Genomic DNA, 23,297 nt, shown 5'->3' on the forward strand with positions numbered 1-23,297 from the left:
ACCTAAAATAATGATTTATTGTAAAACTTGTTCATTAGGTCTAGTAAATGTCTGATATACACAGGGTTCATGGCATGTGGTGTTAAGGGAAGCAGTCTCATGTGAAGAAAGCCAGCTGCTCTTTTTGTCGGCTCCCCAAAAGTAGGCATTTATCTTAACGCCTTTACCATTGCCCAGAGTCTAGATCTCAGCCTCATAGATTTAGGAAGACTTGATCTATTTGAAGTCCTACAGTTGATTTACTTCAGAATCCTGGCTCCTCTAAGTGACAAGATCCTGGGACTAGTGTATGAAAATAGAGAATCCAAGCCCATTTGCAATGAAATGTGCCAGGAGGGGGTGTGCACTTGTGTCATCTCCACGCACCTGGATTTGGCATGTCCTGGCAGGTGCCAAATCCAGCCCCCCCCCACCTGTTTTTGTAGAGCCATTAGCTAAGAATTGTTTGTGTACTTTTAAAGTCGATAGGAAACCAAAAGAAGAATAAAATTGTGTAATACATGAAAACTGCATGAAATTCAAGTATCCGTGTCCATAAATGTTTTACTGGAACACAACCACACGTTCAGTTAAGTATTATCTATGACTGCTTTCATGCTACAATAGCAGAGTTTTGTAGTTGCAACAGAGACCATATGGCCCGCAAAGCCTAAAATATTTACTATCTGACTTATTACAGAAAACGTTTGCCACCTTCTGCCGTAGACCAGTGGCTCTCACCCTGTGTTGTGTATGTGAACTACTTGAGGAGCGTTAACCAAGTACAAATACCTAGGACCCACCCCAAGTAACTCTGATTGAATTAGCTTCTGGTGAGGACTAAGCATTGGTATTAAAAGAAAAATTTTATTCTAATACTATAGCCAATCTCTACAGGAAGCCAAAATAACCAGGAGGTTGTGTGGAGAACATGGACTCAAGTCAGGAAAGAGCTTGAGTATCCATCTTCAGTCAATCCAGGCCTGTCAGCATACAGACCACTTGAGTCAGTGTGCCAAGGCACATTCTTTAAACTCCGTGCTCATCCAGACCCGCCAGTATTCACTTCCGTGACCATGACGTTCCTTCGCTTCCAAACTTAACCAGCTCCTGCTGATTGACACATTCTTCCTGCGCATTCACCAGTTAATCCAGCCTTATCAGCCTGGGGCCATTCTGTCTCTTTAACATGATTTTGTTTGTCTGTTCGGATTCACTGTGTGTGTGCTGCTTTTCTATCTTTCTGAGGACAGATATTTCCCACCCCCCCAGATTATTTCTTGGTTGCCTCAATGCCTGTGTCTTTGGCAACTTATATTCCAGTTGTTGCTTTTCTTGGGTATCTTTGAATCTCCAGCCTGATATGTCTCTTAAGTATTTAGTGGATGACTTCGAGCGAATGAAGGAATGAATGAATGAAAAGTTAGAATTGGGGGCGCCTGGGTGGCTCAGTCATTAAGCCTACTTGTATTCCCTCTCTCGCTGTCTCTCGCTCTCTGTCAAATAAATAATAAAATCTTTTAAAAAAAAAAAAGTTAGAATGGAAGGACAGAAAAAATACACAGGAATTTTGCAAGCTGTGTTTTGTGGGTATAAATGTGAGTTTAAATATTCTTTTTTAAAGATTTTATTTATTTACTTGACAGAGAGATAGAGAGCACAAGTAGGCAGAGAGGCAGGCAGAGGGAGAGGGAGAAGCAGGCTCCCCGCCGAGCAGGGAGCCCAATGCGGGACTCGATCCCAGGACCCTGGGATCATGATCTGAGCCAAAGGCAGCTGCCTAACTGACTGAGCCACCCAGGCGCCCCTAAATGTGAGTTTAAAATCAAAGTGTCCACGTTCAAATCCTGGTTCTGCTACTTTACCTGGAGAGCCCCATGGGAGAATCACTTCACATGTCTGAGAACAAGACTTTGGATACTGTAAGAAGGAGAGAGTAACACCTACTTCACAGAGTTGTGTGAGGATGACTTACCAAATATGGTAGTTCTTAGTATAATCCCTGGTGCATAATAGCTTCTTAATAAAAAGTTTCCTCGTCCTTCCCCTGCATGGCTAAGGCATCCTTCTGTATGAAAATGTCCTGAGTAGTTTGCAGTCTTATTTATTAAATTATGCAACTTTTAACACTGATACAAAGTTCTTTTATTATTTGAACATATATTTTATAATACAAATTTTCAAATAATTCTAGATAACAAAATTTTATAATTGACTTTATAGTTCCATACCATGGCTCTAATATAAGATTTTTTCCATGATATAAGCATCACATAAACCTATTTACTTTGTAGGCCCTGTGTCTTTTTATATAACATTAAATTTTACTTTTTTTCAAAAGCTTCTTAAGTTTTGAGGTGGGAAATTACTTCATGTGAACTCATAGTTTATATATTTAGGGAAAACGTGGTCTGTCTTTTATAATATTGTCCTTTCCTATTTGTTGGTTCCAAAATAGTCATAAGATAATGAAGAATCAAAAGTTCTTGACCCTGGCTTCATGCAATAATCACCTGAGGAGATACTTTTAAAATTCCAATGCTTAGCTTCACTCCAGACCAGAATCTCTAAGGGTGAGCCCGGGCATCATCTGTTTTCAGTCTTCCAGATGATACCGATGTATAGTGAAGATTGGAAGCCACTAATCTATCATCCCACCCTCTGTTTAACGTATGAGGAGAAATGAAGCCCAGAGATTAAATGACGGACCCCCCACCCTCAGCTGAACTGGAACTGAAACCCAGTTTTTCCACCTCAAGACCAACGTTCCAAGTTAATCCTATACCTAGAATTTTAGGATACACAGTTTTCTTGATGCATACAAAAACCTCACTGTAGAAACTATTGCTTAATTTAAATGGGATATAAAGAGAATATCAGTGGTAGAAGAATTAAAGTGTATATGTTTAATTCATTCTTTAAAATTCAGTTAAGCACATCTTATATGTTAGGTATGGTGACTTTCATCATTAGGTCTGTTTTGTGGGGTAAATATTACTGTTCTCATTTTTAAAACGAGGATATTGAGGGGCGCCTGGGTGGTTCAATCAGTTAAGTGTCTGACTTTTGGTTTCTGCTAAGGTCGTGATCTCAGGGTCATGGGATTGAGCCCCGTGTCACACTTGGCACTCAGTGGGGAGTCTGCTTGAGATTCTCTCTCTTCCCCTCTGCCTAAAAATAAATAAATACATCTTTAGAAATAAAATAAAATAAAATAAAATGAGGAAATTGATACACAAAGAGATCAATAGACTTGTATTTGGTCACACGGCTAGTGAGTGGCCAAGTCATGAAATGAATCCAAATCATAGGACACAATCCTGACTTTCTTTTCCCTCTCTAAAAATAGAATCTTACATTTGTACAATTCTTCATCTTTTGTTTTCTTTTTTCCTGCAGACATTGTTATCTCAATTGATTTGGCCAATAATTTAATGAACTCTGGCAAAATTCTCTTTATTTAGAAAACCAGACAAAGATACATGAAAAGGTGAACTTGTAAGTTTTACAGGTTGTGCCCAATAATTAAAAATCATCTAAGACATCTCAGTAAGATTTTAGAGGGCTAATTCTCATACATTTAGTGTGGGGGATATCATTTTGTTTGGTTTTGTTTTTTGGGCTAGGTGGAAAAGACCCACTGGATAGGAGTGGTGAGCAGAATGTACTTATGTTTCACAAAGAGCCATTTTATAATGAACTTGGATGGGTCCCAGTTCAAAAGAATAGAAGAATAGTATTGAGATGAGGGGATCCTGAGGTGGCCAAATAGACTCAAAACTAGACTCAACTTGTCAAGATAAATGGTTGACATAACTTGTCTCTACAGAACTCATTAAAATGTTGATTTAAATATTAAGTTTCTTAAAGCAGTACCTTTAGTACTTAGAAATTTATACTACCAAGTTTTTCTTTATTTTTCCTTTAGGTCTAGATCCTTTACTCTCCATAGATTGAGAGTAATCACAAGAAAGGCTCCCAAGATAGTGAGAGTTCCTCTGTGTAAATGAAAGGGTCAATCATAATCTTTTTCAAGTAAAAGCAAATAAACTGTATACATGTAGAAAAAAGAAAGAAAAAGAAAGGATTAGTGAAGCCCAGGGAAGCCACAGCCGGTATCTCATAAAATGGAAAGCAGTAAAGGTAGATTTAGTGGCTAATGCAATTTAACATCAATCTGAAATACAGAAAAAGAACTTGTATGATTGTTTCTTTCTGTGAGGGTCAAAAGCTATTTGGGAATACTAAAGTAGTTTTGAAAGTTAAGGAAATTAGAAGAATAAAGCACAAAATATTAAATATGTAGATAAAGAAAAGAATTTTTAAGTCCAAAGAATTATATTCCATATTTGCTGATTCAACACAGATTTTTTTTCCTATGTGTGTATCGTCTATGTGCCAGAAATTGTTCTGGGTCTGGAAGTAAGTATGGCAAGCAAGACAGACAAGGACCTTGCCCTCCAACAGCTTGCCTTCTGGTGGAGGAAAATCATCAGTAAACAGTCAACAAATAAGATCATTTAAGCTTTTTAAATGCTCTAGAGGAAATGAATAGAGTGTGGTCTTGGAAACTGACTGGTGGGTGAGAACACCACCTTCCATGGAGAGTCAGGAAGGGCTTGTCTGAAGAGGTGACTTTTGAGGTGAGATCTGAAGGCGAAGAAAGAGCCATCCACAGGACAAGTTAGGGGAAGCACTTGTTAGGCAAAGAGACTGATTTATGCAAATGTTCGAGATAGCTGCTTTGCATATGAAAGAGATAAAAAGGAGGCCAGAGTACATATTAATGTACGTGTTTATGTCTGTGTCTGTGTGTGTGTGTATGTGTGCCTGCATGCACTGATACACCAACGTGCACGTACACACACACACACACACACACAGAATGATGACAGCTCAACATTAGCTAAACTATTATCCAGAAATCAGAACGGGAGAATTCCCTTGATTCATATTTTAAGGTGTCCTGACTCCCTTCTATCCTACCCCCCATGCCTTTCCCCCATCTCAAACATACACATGTATGGGAAAAGATTTAAAATATTGACTTCCCGAAGTGTGCACCTTATCTCTAGTTCAGAATGTCATAGCCAGTGACTCCTGCCTGTGCTTGGGTGGTTTTTGTAAATTCAACTATTAGGAAACCATTAGTTTCTAAATGCTGGTGTGCAGCAAAAGAAGGCTCCTCTATTTTCATGGAAAGGAGACTAATATAATACACTGTCTAAATTGAGACTCCCAGAGAATAAACTTCTTTGGGTACCATGAATATAAAACCTTGTTTTGACCTTCATTTCTTATTCATGCTGGTAAGTCAAGTTGTTGAATACATTTGTGACTCTGGAGAAAGCTAGTGTATTATATTCTAAAAATCTTTAAATATTTGTTTCTTCTGTTCTTTTTTTAATGTCTCATCTTATAGTCTTTTTCCTTTACCACATCCATTTATTTCTCAAAGTTACTATTCACAAAACTTTTGCAAAATCTCATTTTAAACTGAAGCTTCTTTTTGCTGTTGTTTCTGCTTTGGTTGGAGTAAGGAAGATCTTGCTATGTTGTTCTTTCAAAGCACTATAAAACAAACATTAGAGATATCCTCTCGTACCAGTATTTTGGAATCAATGTTTTTCTAGATGTTTTACAAGTAAATCAGCTCTTGGATGAAATAGATGTTTAAGTAAATATGGCTCTTAAGATGGCTATATTCTGGTAATCACAAGCTCATGAATCAGAGCATTTCAATGACAGGTCATGGCTTTTTTTTTTTTTTTTAATCTTAATTTAGAATTTTTTCAATTGACTGTGAGATGCTGTTACAATTCAACCTGCCTTTAGTGTTTTAGGTGCCTTAAAACATGTTGCTACTGTATAATGACTGGGAGAGCATAACTGCAGGGTGCCAATTACTCTGGCAAAGGAACCTTATTACATTGTCTCCAACTAAGCATGTAATTAATGTCTCTATTTCAAGGCCATTTCAGCAAATTCAAAACCCAGAGACTATCCATACATATTTAGAGATGCATAGAAACACTGGTGATGTCTTCATTGCAGAGGACAGCAATGCCAGAAGAATCTGGGGAAGAATATGGAATACTTTATCACATATTGCAAATATTTTATTGTAACAAAAGATGTGGTTTGAAATAAAACGTGTCACTCTAAAAGTCTCATTGGAGATAGAATCACCCCCTTAGGGAGGGCTTTTTAAATGGCTGAGATGTTTTCAGGTTGTCACAGTATCTATGCAGAGGTCAGAAATGCTAAATGTCTTGCAATGCATGGGGCAGTTGCACTTTGAAATCTTGCTGGACGTTTAGAATTGCAAAAAGCCTATTTATAGTCATCTGAACTTAAGCCTACCTCCAATTTGCAAATAACCATAGGGCAACTTTGTGCAATTTTAATACTCAATGAATTTTGCAGGAATGCAACTACTATGTAAATCAATAGACGACTGTAGTTAGTTTTCTTTGGAACTTTACAAAGACTTGGTTATCATTTCAAAAACAAATTGTGCCATTGACAGCAGCACAGCTTGTGGTATTTGAGTTGCCAGTAAAGCGCGCCTGTATTATACGTTTGCAGCAGTTACCGTCACAGGGATTCTGTGTTTAGATGACACCCTCCAACAAATTAATTATATCTTCTCATCAAGCGTATCATGCCCAGACATTTACCTTTTGAAATATAGTTTTATTATGAATTTCTTTCCTTATATGTTTCCTTTATATTACAGATTTGGGGGGAATTATATGTGTTTAGACAAATTATTTTATTTGTGAATTTCATTTCAGGGTATTAGAGGGGCATTATAAAATAAATTATGTTTCTAAAGGAGAGTTAGTTGAGATAAGTTTAAAAATGATTCTTCTAAAATGTGTCTCTCCTCCAAAGAGAAAGGGGGAGGCTGTACGTGTGTACTTTAGTGCAAAGAAAGAAAAGGCAGGAAAGGGGGATGAGGGAATTGGCCTTGATTTCAGCTCCTACTGTGTCAGGCCCCGTGCTCAGCCTTTCAAATGCATGATCTCATTTTTTGTGCATGGTACTGAGAAACGCCATGTGTGCTTTGAGTCTCCTGGCCCCAGAGTGCCACATTCGGAGCTGTCTGCTTGACATTTGGAGAGCCGAGAGTGAGAGGAAATGAGTAGATGAATATAGTCTTGACGTTGCTGGAATGTTAAAATTATTTAAAAGTTCTATTAAATAAGTGACAGTCTCAGAGCCTGATTTATGGTAGCTAATGAAATTTTCACAAAGAAGTATTATCATGAAGTTTGAAAAAAAAAATCATAGTAGATACACACACGAATTCATATGCATATGAATGTCACTGCACGTTGCTGTGCTCGTGCTCCCTATTTATAGCTTTCGGGACACATCCGCAAGTGATAAATGAACATTGAAATGCTACACATATGTTTATATCCACTTTTAGCTATGGAGTTCTTTCAAAAGTGGTAGCTCCACTGAGCCAAATCCCAGGCATTTAGAAAGTACAAAAAATTTTAAATTTCTAAAATGAACCAAAAAGTAAAAATAAGGAAAAACAGAGACTGAGAGATATGGCAGTCATAAATCTGACACAAAATTATTTTTAAAAAGTACTGTAGGAAAATTAAATCTTATCAGAATTCAGTACTAAACCTTCTTTGTTGGTTGATGATAGTTTTTAAAGACTGACAAAAGAGGACCTTTCTGATACATAGATATTGTCTAGGCTTTTCAAAGCACTGACAATCATTTTACTGTGTAACACTTTAGAGTTGTCAATTTAAACATGCTATCATTTTGAGTAAGTGAGAGATTGCTTTCTTTTTAAAATGCCCAGGTAAGGCTAGAGGTTAGTGTTTAATGAGGAGTGTTTGTCTATCTCATTTTTTACTGACCAGAGTATTACCTTAAGAAAGAATAAAACAATGTTGGAGGGGCCAAGTTCAGGAGAGAGGGTATCTATCCTGAAAAGGTGGGTGTGTTGCAGCCACTGTACTAAAATTGAAGATGACCAGAATCAATCTTTTTAAGTTCCTTTTCTTAGGTTTCCTTTGGTTGCAAGTTGTAGATAAATAAAATTGGTAATAAAACTGGCTTAAATAAAAAAGAGAATGTGCTAGCTCTCTTAACTGGAAAGTCCAAGAGATACTTGCTTCAGGCATAGGTAGACACAAGAACTCAAATGATGTTATTAGATTAGTGTCTGCCTTGCTTTTTTCCCATTTCTTGACTCTGCTGTGCTTCCTCTGGGTTGACTTCACCTGAAGTAGATTCTTTCTCAACATGTTAGTTGACAGAATCACCATGCCTAAATTATCCTTATTCAAGCAGAGTGAAACTTAGTTTTTCCAAAAACTACAAAAAAAAAAAGACATATACAAATACACAGACACACACACACACACACACACACACAAAGGTCCTGTGTTGTGCCTTTTTTTTTAAATTCCAGTGTAATTAACAGACTGTGATATTAGTTTCCAGTGTACAATATAATGATTCAACAATTCTACACATTCTCAGTGCTCATCACAATTAAGTATACTCTTAATCCCCCTTTGCCTGTTTCATCCATCCCCCACACCCACGTCCCGTCCCCTCTGGTTGTTCTCTATATTTAAGGGTCTGTTTTCTCATTTGTGTCTTTTTTTCTTTGTTTTGCTTCTTAAATTCCACATATGAATGAAATCATATGGTATTTGTCTTTCTCTGACTTATTTCACTTAGCATTATACCCTCTAGATGCATCCATGTTATTGCAAATGGCAAGATTGCATCCTTTTTTATGGCTGAGTGATATTCCATTGTGTGTGTGTGTGTGTGTTTATACATATATATCACACCTTCTTTATCCATTCATCTATCAATAGACACTTGGGTTACTTCCATAATGTATCTTTTTGTATTAGTGTTTTCATTTCCTTTAGGTAAATACCAACTAGTGGAACCATTGAATCATATGCTATTCTTATTTTTAATTTTTTGAGGAGTCTCCATACTGTCTCCTACAGTGGCTGCACCAGTTTGCATTCCCACCAACAGTGTATGAGGTTTCCTTTTTCTCCACATCTTCACCAAAACTTGTTGTTTCTTGTGTTTTTGATTTTAGCCATTCTGACAGGTGTGAAGTGAAATTTCATTGCGATTTTGATTTGCATTTCCCTGATGATGAGTGATGTTGAGCATCTTTTCATGTGTCCATTGTCCATTTGTATGTCTTCTTTTGGGATGTGTTTTATTGAACCAATCTGGGTCACATGCCCATGAAGCAAATACTGTGGGCTAAGGAATGGATGAGTGATGCCAACTGGCCAAGCCAAGGTCATGTGCCTTATAGGGGGAGGCATGTCAGCTCCATCAGAACCTGAACCAAATGCACTGAGATTGGAGGAAATGAGATTGTATATCCTCCAACTGCTGGTGGCCCAACCCAGAGGGAATAGCCAGGTATTGAGAAAATCTACTTTACTTATATTACAGTTACACAAATCCTAATTTTGTTCATCTTCTTCTTGAAATGTAAGAATGCATAGTTAGGGATTGACAGAATTTTAGAACGGAAAGAGACTTTGTAAATTATGTAATTGAAAGCCATCAATTTAAGTAATTTTCAAGAATTCACTCATCTTTAAATTGAGTCTCACTAATTGCAAGAGCTGGTTATCTTACAGCAGTACAAAATACTTAAGAGTATTATAAAATATGGGGCGCCTGGGTGGCTCAGTTCGTTAAGCGACTGCCTTCGGCTCAGGTCATGATCCCAGGGTCCTGGGATCGAGTCCCACATCGGGCTCCCGGCTTGGCGGGAAGCCTGCTTCTCCCTCTCCCACTCCCCCTGCCTGTGTTCCTGCTCTCACTGTCTCTGTCTCTGTCAAATAAATAAATAAAATCTTTAAAAAAAAAGTATTATAAAATATGAATTAGAATTTTGTCAAAGGCATTCATTGTATATCCCAAAGATATTTTAGGAATGACTCTTAAAGTGGACTTAACAGAGAGCTTATTACCAAAAGCTTACATAAAAATTTTTACAATCCCATCTTTTTTCCCTACCCAGCTATGCTATCTTTTAAAGATTTTATTATAACTGTAACTTGTTACTCAGTCTATGGTGTTTTTTGAAAAGAAATTCTGATTTTTAAATTCCTTATATTTTTGGTTCCTCTGATCACTATTTCTCCTAATTATTATAGGTAAGCACAATTGGTATGCTCACATTGGCTAGCAGAAAATAATCATTCCATAAATGTGTATGTGTTCATTTCAGAAAACATATACTTTCAAAAGGAATGCAAAATGAACCCCAGGTGTCATATTTCAAAGCAAGTCAGGTGTCATATTTCAAAGCAAGTCAGGACCACAGGGAGCCAAAGGAACTCCTTTGTGTCTGCATCTTGTTACCTCAGTTCATTAGAGCTGGTGATAAGAAGGCCAAGGTCAGGGATCTGATCTCTCGGGTGCCTGAAGCACCCGGATATGAAGCCACAGACCATAGCACTGCCATTGTCATTAAAGGGAATAAAACTTAAAGGGTATGGATAAAGTAATGGGGAACATTCCCCTGCCCTGCGAGCACATCTGCGTAGCATGTTGTCCTGTGCAGACTCTTCAGAGTCATTTACGTCATAAATGGGAATTATAAGATGATAGAGAAGGTATTAAACTGATTTTTTTTTGCTGACCGTGAAAGTTTAAAGTTTCAACATAATTAGATGTCTTTGTCATATTAAAGATAGTGATATTAAATTTTGTAGGAAATACTGATTTTAAAATTTCCGAAGGTCCAAATTGAAATACAAATAGATACTGTAATAGGATTAAAAGACAAGAAGAGCTATTGGTGAATCTGTTCATTGAATGTAATGAGATTATTCTGAGGCAGATGAGTCCTTAGCTTAAACAAGAAAATGAGCTGTACGGAACAGACATGTAATATTGCAACTTCTGTAAACTCACTACATTTTTGTGCTTTGTTAATATACCTTAGTCCTGATTTCTTTTTGGAAAACAGAAACATTTATTATAGTATCTCAGCAAGGCTTCACAGAAGTAACTAAGTTTGTATTTAATCCTAAATTTACCTATATCAACTATGTATAAACTATTCATGTTAGAACAGCATATCAAATAAAAACTCATAATGACTCTGAACTATGTCAATTTCTTTACTTATTAAAATTTTAAGCATAAGTCCTCTTTGTTATAGTTACATTGGCAATTTATATCCCCAATATGCTACAAGAGCTCAGCCAAGTAAGTTAATGATATATTTAATAGCTATTGTAGTGATATTATTTAGTTCAACTGAGATTTTAATTGTGTGAATAGGATACAGTACATATTAAGAAATTATATTGGGCTTTTATAGTAGAGTGACTTATTTCATTAGCTCTAACATAGATTTAGGGTATGAATAAATAATAAACTAAAAAATAAATTTTGGCTAGTATTTATGGCAGAAAAAAATCAATATCAAGTTATAAAGATTCTATTTACAATTTTAAGACTCATTAATTCTTTATTGGAATGATACCTTCTCTCTTCATTACTAGTTACTGTTAATCAATTCTTGAGTACCTAAAATAAGAATGTCACCATAGGTAAGACATTAAACCAGTCTCTATGGGGAAATAAATAAATATAAAAATTGTTGATCTCTAGGAATTTATAGCCTACATGGGATGCAAGACATAAAATACTTGAAATAACAATTAACCATATATAAAGCACTCTGTGATACCCAGTGAATGATTTGGAGAGTGAATGCTCTAATAATTCAAAAACAGAGCAAAGCTATTATGGGAATTGAGCCAGGTCTTGAGAGATGCCTGTAGTTCATATTAGTGGAATGTAATTGAAAGTTCACAAGTATGTCCAGATACCTTTTATCCCGGTATTTCCTTAGATGTAGTTAATCTACATTTTTGAAAATATATTTTAAGCTGATATTTCAGTTTCAAGAATGAGGTTTCATAAGACATGTTATAATATACCTCATATAATTTATAAGTATGAATATTTTCAGGTGGGGGCACAGATTGGAATTGAGCAAGCCCTCAGTTTGTGGCACATTGACATTGTTAATCCAAAGATTGCCTTCCTTTTTATATAATATTTATTTTTTTAAAGATTTTATTTATTTATTTGAGAGAGAGAGTGAGAGAGAGCATGAGAGGGGAGAGGGTCAGAGGGAGAAGCACACTCCCCACTCAGTGGGGAGCCCGATGTGGGACTCGATCCTGGGACTCCAGGATCACGACCTGAGCTGAAGGCAGTTGCTTAACGAACTGAGTCACCCAGGCGCCCTATATAATATTTAATGTTTAAAATTGTTATCCACTGCATTTCTTATTTTCAGTCCCATTTTCCCACGTAGGTACCTATTTGTGTATATTTAATATAAGAACTTCCTCTCTCTCCCCCATATATATACGTGTGTGTATATACACATATATATGTATGTACACGCACATCCACACACAACATGTAATAATGTGTGGGATATGTTTTTAAATTTGCAAACAGTTATTTACATAAATGGGAAGGCATGGTGTATTCTTAGAATTCTCCAGAGAAACAGAACCAATAGAATATTGAGAGAGAAATTCGTTTCATTGAACTGACTTATGCAGTTGTGGGGACTGGCAAGTCTAAAATCTGAAGGGCAGGCTGATAGGCCAGAGACTCTTAGGCAAGAGCTGGTGCTGCAGTCTTGAGTTGAGGCAGAATTTCTTCAACTGATTGGATGAGGCCCACCCACATTATCAAGGTAATCTCTGTCACTTAAAATCAACTGCTTATAGATGTTAAAACACATCAACAAAATACCCTCCCAGCAACACCTAGGTTTGTGTTTGATTGATAACTGATTAGTATTGCTTAACCAAGTTGACATCTAAAACTAGCCGTCACACATGGCTTCTAGTGTCCTATTCTGCTCCAGAACATCTCCCTCACCCCCAGCAAGTAACTTTATTAGCCTAAAAATTATACTCATAGCTTCAACAAAGGGAATACACTTGTAAATTTAACTGAGTCGTACACCCCATTTCAACTCATGAAGAAAACAGTATGTATTCTCCACAGCCCAGTCTAGTAACATACTCCTTGAGATCAAACATGCAGGCTCCAGAATCAGAATGTAAAATGGATATGAGGAAGGCACTGAGACTGGTTATTGGCATAATAGCTCTTAACTCTAGGACTGGCCCAGTGTCCTGTTCTTGAATGAGAATGATAATGAGGCTAACCTTCCTTGAGCACATCCCAGGTGCCAGATTCTGGGCCCAGAAATTTTCATGCCGTTCATCCACTCCTCATAGCGACCTCTTAAAACTCTTCCAAATAGCATAACACAGACTTAATTTGTCCCTCTAGGTGATGCTGAATAAGTATCAAATCTACTTTGAAAAAAAAATACATTTCTAATTTTATTTAATCATCCTTGTTGTATCAAAATTTCCTAATTATAGCATTTTAGGGGCATTCAGAATAATTCAGATTAAAGCAGTGAGGGGAAAATAATTTATTTTGATTAGTAGCCATTACAATTAAGTGCTTTAAGTCACATAATCTTAATAGCCAGACTAATAAATAATTACAGGTTTCCCCTGTTATCTGAAAGTAGAGTGAACCTTCTATAAGCCTGAATGGCATAAAGTAAAGAAGCAATCACCATTAATTTATATGGAAAATTTTTGAGCATTCCCAGATCCAAAAATAACCTCTCGTAGGCTTTTCTGATACCTTAGGACACATCTTGCTAACGGACGCACAAAATAAATCAAGATAAAGCACAGATGCTCACAGACACTATTCAAAGCTGTAGTGCGTTGATGATGAGGTGCTAAGTGTGGTTCCTGGGAACAGAGCTTGGTGGGGTCACAGTCACTGCTGAGGATGCACGCTGCCTCTATAAAGGCCCTCTGCAAAACAAAAGCCAAATGCTATTTTCACTTTTCGCTTTTTTTTTTTTTTGTAAAAATGAAAATTCCCTTCATATTTTTTTTGGTTAGCAAAAACAGGTACTAATGTAGGTCTTTCATAAAAGCAAAGTGGTATAACCTGAACATTCCGAATGCAAGGGATACCTGTATGAAGGAAAGCCAACCTTCATTCCCACCACCATGCCACACTCCCCAAGTTACAGTTTGAGTTTCAACAAGTAAAGCCACATACTTTTTAAGTCTTACTTAACCTCTCAAACCTTATGCACCAAAATAGCGGGAGCAACTTTAGATTACTCAAACATTTTCTCCAACAAAATAAAAAAATCTTTTTACATATTCCATTAATAAAATTAACCACTGACTCAGTTCTGGTCCCCCATGTAGAAAACCAAACCTCGACCCCAAATCATTGTTTTAACTTAGAAAAAATTCTATTTGTGTTAGCTGATAGTCTCATTTCATCACAAAGATCAATGTAAGATATTTTAAAAGTTGGGCTTTTTGTATATTTCTGAATCAAAGCGTTTGGCTTGGAAAGAGCCTCAGAGTCCCTACAGAGTAATCCTCTTAAGGTCCCAGAGCTCATGTCCTATGGCTAGTTAAAGAGAGAGCAGAGGCCAAACCCTTCACCCCCTGCCCCAACTGCAGCCAATTACACTGCATTCTGCTCTTATTGAGAGCTCAGCCTCATAAAACCGCTTTCTCCTTGTAAACTCTTTCCTCACATAAACATGCCTCTCTGTGTTGAACTTCAGGAATTATAACATGATCACTGTATTATAGCAAATGATGCCATTTTCTTGTGATTCTTCCACAGCCCTGTCCATCCCCAGTCTGCACCAGTGTTGCTTCCAGAGACAATAAGGGAACTATTTTAAGAGATTGCACCTGGACCATTGTTCCAGTCTCTAAGAGCAGTACCTGACCTTATTCTCCAGGCAACCGCAGAGTTCCATCTCAGGCCAACCACACTCAATATTTGTCTTGGACATAATCTTTATTCCTATCATTATACTCCCACTGGTCCCCCTTCTTTCAAAAGAAACTTAATTTCAGGAATGGAGGGTGTGTGGAATATCATCATATAGGTTCATTCTCATTTTTATTTTTGTACATACAAATCTACATAATGACTCAAGATAAAATCTGGACAAGGAACAGACACTTAGTGGAGAAAAAGTTACCACACTGCCTCCTTGCTTACCTCTCATAGGCTTTTCCAAGAGTTTATGCTTAATGGTTTCAGTTTCCAAAAGTAGAGCTTGCTGTCTATGCCAAGTCTGCTCAATGTGTCCACACTAGAATATCCCTACAAACATTAGATCTGCCCTATAAATTAGTGACGTATTAGATTCCCCCCCCCCAAATTCCAGAGCTTTGGCTGCATTGTGCTAATGCTTTAAATGCTTTATATACTTGCTAAAAAAAGGAAAGATATTCCTAGTATGTTCACACACTGTAGTCATTGGGAAGTATGGGTCCTACTTGTCATCAGATACTTTTTACTTAATTGATTCTTTGACTAAATGCTTAATTCCAGAGTCTTTCTCATCCTTTTTATTTTCCTGGAGTCTTTTTTCAGAGATCCCTTAAGAAACAATCTTCTTTATTCTTAGAAATAATAGTTTTGTTTGTAAGAAATACAAGTCCAATAATCTTCCCTTTAGTAGCTACAAATAGATGCATTTTAGGGGAAGAATAAAGCATAACATATTATAACACTTAGAGTCTTGAATATAAGCAAAAGCATTTATAACTCACATTTATAGGACCTTACATATTACTGTTCTGGATTTTTGAGAGGTGCTTCATAGTCTACATTACTTCATCCTGGTGGCTAAACTCTACTGAGAGGCCAGTGGTGAGAGAGACCTTAAGAAAAAGGCAAGGAGGAAGTGGAGCCCAGAAATATCTTGGACTTGGACATATCTTTCTTTGATGGTCTGCCACAGTTGTCTTTTATTGACTCTCATGATGCTGAACAAGCTCCATGCACCTAGACAGAAACTACAGCTTGCAAGAGTGTTTTCTCTTTGTTTTCTCTTTTACTTGACATGGATTAAGATCCTCGCCAAGTAGTGCTAATTTCCTAAGTGTGTTTATAACCATAAGAGGGGATGGAGGCATCATTCCCAACAACACTGGTAGAGTTCATTGACACAAGAAATAAGATAGGCAAAAATGCAAAAGATAACAAAACCTGCACACCATAAGGAAAGGGTTAGTCACCATCTAAGAAATGCCCTTAAAAATATGTTTGCCTCTGGGCGCCTGGGTGGCTCAGATGGTTAAGCGTCTGCCTTTGGCTCAGGTCATGATCCCAGCGTCCTGGGATCGAGTCCCGCATCGGGCTCCCTGCTCCTTGGGAGCCTGCTTCTCCCTCTGCCTCTCTCTCTGTCTCTCATGAATAAATAAATAAAATCTTTAAAATATATATATATGTTTGCCCCCTTAACTTATATTCCTGGTTGTAAAAATCATATACATTGGGGCGCCTGGGTGGCTCAGTTGGTTAAGCAACTGCCTTTGGCTCAGGTCATGATCCTGGAGTCCCTGGATCGAGTCCCGCATCGGGCTCCCTGCTCGGCGGGGAGTCTGCTTCTCCCTCTGACCCTCCCCCCTCTCATGTGCTCTCTCTCATTCTCTCTCTCTCTCAAATAAATAAATAAAATCTTTAAAAAAAATCATATACATTTACTGGGTAAAATTAGAAAACTAAGAAAAATGAAAAGAACAAACTTTACTAATAATCCCACTATTTGAGTACCAGTACTTTTAATATGTTGTTGTATTTCCCTCTAATCCTTTTAGAATACGTGTTTCAACCATTTTTGTCATAAAATATATTCTACTTATGTTCATTTAACTTTGCGATATCATCATTGATCTGTGTTCTTGAGAATTCTTCACAAAACTTATTGTAATGGCTTGGTAATAATCCATCATGTGGAATTTCCCAAGTGATTAACATTTTGTGTATTTCCAATTTTTCACTAATTCAAATAGGGAACACCTTTGCACTAAAACTGTGTGTGTGTGTGTGTGTGTGTGTGTGATTATTTCTGTGGGATGGATCTTGATAAGTGGAATACTGGTTCAGAAGGCTATTGGCATACATATAAAACTGATTTGTCAGGTGGGGGGATGGGTTAGCCCGGTAATGGGTATTAAAGAGGGCACATATTGAATGGAGCACTGGGTGTTATATCCGAACAATGAATTGTGGAACACTACATCAAAAACTAATGATGTAATGTATGGTGATAAACATAATAAAATTTTTAAAATGCAAAAAAAAACTGATTTGTCAAAGGGTTGTAGCAACTTATAGTTTACACTTTCACCACCCCTTTTATGGAAGTGTTTATTACAAAACCTATCTATGCAGCAGGGTAGGGGTGGGTTTTTCAAGTACTAATGTAAATGTGAATTTTGAAAACCAGAAAATCTTACATGAGAGCTCTTTGGTAACGTGAAACTTACCTGGTGTGCTATTTCAGAGTGACATAACATTAAATATGGAAATGTTAATATTAAAACACTTAATTGCCTGGTACCACTGATTATCATTAATGAATTACATCATTATATTCATGGATATAAGCACTCGGAATCTAAAAGAATTTAGTACAGTCTACTGAAAAACAGTCCTCTTTTATCCTGTTGGTTGTCGTTTGTTTGTTCCTCTTTATGGTTATATGGCTTTTCTAAGAGTCTTAAAGAAAAGAACCAGAGTATGTGTCTTTTTTTCTCTTTTTATGTCCATCCTCGCTATTAATCATTTTTCACATGCTGCTCTTGCCCGTTAAATGCTTCAAATGGACTAGGGGAAAGACTTCGTGAACTCCAGTGCAGTGGTTTATAGGGCAAGAGCGGAAGTGGGACTGGCTTAAGGAAGTAGGAGTGGGAGCCCATTAATAAACTTACAGGCCAAATTGATAGGATGGGGAATGTAGGACGGACATTTAATTCCCTAGTTATAGCTACACTGGCCAAACATCTTGGAGTCTTAGAATTTTCAGACAAAGTTCTATTCCTCATATAGGCCATCTTAAAATGACCTCTTATAGTTGCCTAAGCATTATTAGTCTGTTCTTTCTACCTGACTTTATCTGCTGCTATTTTTTTTTCTTTCCAGTTTTGGTTCTTAAGGCTGTTGCTGAACTGACTCTACTGCCCTCCCTAATCTTTCTGAGGATTAATCATTTTCTTCCTTTTCATTGTATATGTTAATTTTCAGTCTTATTTTTTCACTGTATGGTAAAATATATAGATGGTTTTACAACTTGAAAATCTCTTTTCTATACATAATGAACATTCAGTAGTATAAGCAGCCTTTGTCTCTCATTTATTACAGTATGTATCTTGGAGATTTATTAATGAGAATTCCTTCAATCTGTGTGGTTAAGTGCTTTATTCCAATTATTTATTTATTTGTCTATTTGTTTATTTTTGATGTCAGAAAATCCTATAGTTGGGTTATTTAAATCAGACAACAGAGTAGTACTGAAACAGTGCAGGTTTGGTATCGTAATATCTCGGTTCAAGATACCGAGCCACCTCTTGCTAATACATCCAATATTCATACCATAGGACTAGGTTCATAGTAAGTATCAATTAATTCTTATTTTCACCTCATCATGTTTATTTAGTATTTATTATGTGTGTAGCAATAGCATAGATGTTTCAAAGGTATAACTGATTTATACAATAGTCATCTTTTCTCTCAGTGGGAGATTAAATCTATTAAATTATAAATTATCATCAAAGATCAACATCTTTTGTACTTGGAAATTATTTCTCTGCTTATCTTCTATCCTGATTAATTTTGAGCTGAATCACTGGTTCTCAAAGCTTTGGGGGAGCTTCACAAATAGATGTTCAGGATGCACCCAAATCTATTGCATAGTGGGGCTCAGGCCACCGTGAGGCTCACTGGAGCTTACAAACCACGGAGATAAATCATTTTTGTTTAACACTCCTACATGGGTTAGTGAGGTATGCATCCAACATCTCTCTTCTTTGGCCCCCACCAAAACCAGCCTCCAGAAGAAGTGGCATGTGAGGTAGGATTTGAAGAATAGGAAGGATTTGTTCTATGCAGGAGGCTGGGACAGGATGCAGGAAGGTTTTCCAGGCAGAGGGAGCTGAAAGTTCAGAGGCCTGCAGAACAAGAGAACATGTTCTCTGAGGGGAACTGGAAGAAGTTTAATAAGGCTGTTGTGTAGAAGGGGAAGTAGGAAAGAGGTAGTGTTAATAACTTGGACTTTATCCTAAGGGCAATAAGTGCCACAGAAGAGTTAGCAGGAGACAGGTGTGATCAAATGCTTGCTTTACAAAAAAAAATCCTTCTGGCAGCAGTGTGGAGAGTTGACTGGGGACAGAAATCGGAGAAGAGAGTCAATGGTGGCCTTATCCAGGGTGGTGGCAAAGGAAATGGAGGGAAATGGGCTGATTTGAGCAATGATTAGGCATAGCTAGGGAAGAAGCTGTCGAATTTGAATTTTCAACTTCAAATGACTAAATGCCCGGTGTAGACCGGAAACAGAAAGAGCGTCCACCATGGGGGTGGGAAAGCAGTGGGATGCAACATAAAAAAGCATCGGCTGAGTTACTCCTTTTTTGGTCCGGTCTGGAATATTTAGTTAAGTCTCCATTTCTGGGGGTGAGGTGTAACCTTACCAAAGTCGTGTTACTTTGAGATCAGCCATAACTTTACTTCTACTCCTTGTGTTAGCCATCCAGATGATCCACTGTATCTATTTAAAATAAATTGATTTAGAGCTAAAAAAATGAAAGGCCCATTTTATTTGTTATTTTTATGTCTTGTACCTTGGAACCGACAGAGGAGCCTTTCCCAAGCCAGGTGGTGAATGAAAATGACTAAGAAAGTGACACCACATTTTTTGAGTCCTATCCATGTTGACAAGGCAAAACCTTGCACACAGAAGAACACATGTAAAAGTAATAATCCATGTGGGCTAGATACTGACCACGTTCCGTGGAAATTTGCACATAGAGCACTTCCCTACAGTTTGATCCTCATAATGTCAAGACAAAGGAGTCTTTAGTGACAGCCAATCTGCTCTGATAACAGAGATATGCTGCTTTCTACTTTCACTTTTTTCTAAAGTTCACAGATGTGCTCTTGATGTGGTCTGAGTATTTTTGTGAACTGCTGGAAAATTTCACTCACACACTAATGGTTCCAATGAACACAAAATACCTCTTCCAGAGAGCAGTTGCCAATAAGCAGTATTTTTAGAGGCACATGTCACAGTTTCTGTTTGCCTCTGTTGTGACTGTTAAGGGGCCCTGAATGATTAAGAAACAGCCTCTGATAAAAGGCATTACCCCACTGCTTCATTATATACTATGGGCAGTAAATGTTTACTACACTTTGAGCTCAAACTAACATGTCATTAAACCGTGTTCCTATTAAATAAGCTCCCAGTGCATAGCTGTTACTCCCTCGAACATGTTTGTCATTTCTCTGTGTCTGAAATAGCAAATAATTCCTTTTGGATTCTTACAGCTAAATGTTTCTTAACAATGATGTCATATCATTTATGCATGCTTCCTCAGGGAAATAGTTCAGCTTTCTGAATTCTTTGGCTAACTTTGCCACTCACTATCCCTGTTTCCACTAATACTCTCTGACCTGTGGAGTAAAGGAATCCTTTTCAAAGAAGAACTGGGAGTGAAAGGCACAGCACAGAGATCTAAACCCTAGAGTTGACATGACATTTTATGGCACAAAATGCATGTCCTATGGTATTCTCATATGCTGGGGGGTGCTTTCCTCTGGGAATTGGAGAACCAGGATTTCTGGTCTGACCAGAGTAGAAATCTATTTTCCTTTCCCATCGTAGAAATAGAGTATCTAACTTTCTCACCCTCGAGCTCTGCAGGAAACATTTCTTTTGCTGTGTATGAAAATGAAAAAGGAAGTGCTTGCTATTGAAAACAGTCTCAGATACTATATAATGTGAGTGCTAGAAATTATGACCGCAAGCAATTAGAGGGGAAAAGTCATTCAGGTGCCATTTTGGCTTTCTGTTAAGTATGGCTATAAAAATAAAGTGCCTCTTTGGGCATGCTTCGTCATTACTTCTGGGTTAAGAATGAAGACAGGGGAAAAAATCTGAAACAAACATGTGGTTTTCATTCTGACATATAGAGTTAACATTATTTTCCGCAGCTACAACGATGAAGGGTTAGTATCTTTTCACCTATTTTCTAAAACAATGTGGTAATATTTTTATGCTGGCTAACCTGGAGGTGCTAAGAATATCGTGCGTCTGGCCGTCCTTGGTACAGAGTATTCACTTTTTCTAAAATGGTGAAGTTGACTTCCATGTGTTTACACAAGGGCAAGAAAATGTCTTCTTGCCTAAAGCGTAGGCATGGCATCACGGCACGTGGCATTGCTCAAGCACAGACCTCGCCAGATGGCTTCAAACCCAGGGCGAGCCGAGAGCTGCCAGGGTCAGAGCCTGTGTGCAAAACAGGCTGCCACCGTTGGCATCGAACTGCCACAATAATATTCCCTGTGCTAAGTTTGAGGCAGAGGAAAATTCTGTTGACGGTCAGTTCCGAAAAGCATACTTTCGGTAGAAAGGAAGAATCGTGGGAGGACATTTTTTTTTCTTTTACTCCTCTTCCCAGAAGAATCCTTTACTATGCTTCCCGAATCCAAGGAAGTCTAATAAATTCCGAATTCTAGAGAACGTCAGAAAGGCTCATTTGAATATCATCAGCTGGTTGGGTTCTGTGCAACCTCTCAGTAAAAGATCAGAATTTATTTTTCCCATATTTGTGGATGGAGGATAAATGATACAAGTAAGCATCTCTTTCCTACTAAAAAAAGAACGCTCTATTCCACCAGCACTTTTCTTAAGACAGGTTCCTCTCAGAATTAATCTTCTGTACTCCCCCAGCTCTGCAGGGGTAACGGCACGGCTCACCGTCAGCACGTATTAGAATTAGTTCTGCCTCGCTGGATTGTGAGCCTGTGGGTGCGAAGTTCCAAGGCCCACTCATACAATGCATAGACCAGTGCTTTGTCTGTAGTAGGGGTTGCAATCTTGTTTACTGAGTGAAATCATATTGAACAGGAACCCACGGGGAATACCATTTATACAATGCCGAAAAGCATTTGGTATCAGAATTAATTTAATGGCAAAACCTCTCTGTACTTCTGTCATGGACTTAGTGCTAAAACTGTGTACACAGGGTCTCTTGGAACCATCATGATAAAAATCAGGGAGAAAGGGCCAAAGAGCCACTTTATATGAGGAATATTCCTGGACAGAATGGAAGGAGGAGGCTTATTAACTCTTCTAGGGGAGCTAAGATGATTGGACTGACTTCAAAATCGAGATCTACTGAGAAGCCATAGTCAGTGAGCAGCATGTTAAGTGCACCCAAGCTTCATTTCTTTCTTTCTTTCTTTCTTTCTTTCTTTCTTTCTTTCTTTCTTTCTTTCTTTCTTTCTTTCTTTCTCTTTCTTTCTTTCTTTCTTTCTCTTTCTTTCTTTCTCTTTCTTTCTTTTTCTTTTTTTGGTTAGAGAGTTGCGCGTGCGCACATGCATGTGCGAGACGTGGGAGGGGCAGAGGGAGAGAGAGAGAGAATCTCGAGCAGACTCCCCAGCTGAGTACAGAGCCTGAACTGGGGCTTGATCTCACCACCCATGAGATCATGATCTGAGCCGAAACCAAGAGTCCGGTGCTAAACCGACTGAGCCACGCAGGGGCCCTCCAAGCTTCATTTCTAACTGTAAGGGAACATTGCAAAGGTTTAGGAACAACTGAGAACAATTTTAAAAAACAAGCAGCAAGCCAAGGTTTACCTGATACCTACTGTCTTAGGAATTACTGAATCAAGGGAGGGACATTTTTAATTGGAAACATTTTTTTAATGGACTAAAATACAAATTTCCCTACGTCATTTATAATCTATCGAGAATTTACTTGTAAGATAGTATTACAGGATAGTGTACACTATTTGGGAAATATTCTAAATGTGATTGCTGTCCTGGTGAAACTGAACATTCTTTTTTTTTTCCTTTTCTTTTGTATTCTTTATCTAGAGATGCTATTTATTCACCTGTAAGGAACTGTGGTGTTTCATCTACTTGATATTTGCAATTCACTGTATTTGTTTTTATCAGCTACCTATTATTAACGTGAACAGTCTGAGAAATATATATTTAAACCTAACAAAACTTTTAAAATAGCCTTCTTTTCAAAAGCTTGTTTCCAGGATTCTCCCAGCATGAAGGTCTCACCCTGAGAATATGTTAGGCCAGCTGGGGAAACAGTTATTTTTTAAACCTACTTAGGCATAGCCGATTGCTGGGTAATGGTAATATGA

The 23,297-nt window shown here is 37.7% G+C and overlaps 1 protein-coding gene across 4 annotated transcripts in view; it reads left to right on the forward strand.

Annotated features, from left to right (window-relative positions):
• KCNQ5 (potassium voltage-gated channel subfamily Q member 5) overlaps positions 1-23,297 on the forward strand; it is a 509,046-nt gene that overhangs the window by 152,449 nt on the left and 333,300 nt on the right. The gene's annotated exons all lie outside the window — the stretch shown is intronic.

The sequence above is a fragment of the Mirounga angustirostris genome, unplaced genomic scaffold, assembly GCF_029215605.1.
Source record: "Mirounga angustirostris isolate CCGP_5_RB_7025 unplaced genomic scaffold, mMirAng1.0.hap1 SCAF_8, whole genome shotgun sequence".
In the NCBI taxonomy this organism is placed as follows: domain Eukaryota; kingdom Metazoa; phylum Chordata; class Mammalia; order Carnivora; family Phocidae; genus Mirounga; species Mirounga angustirostris.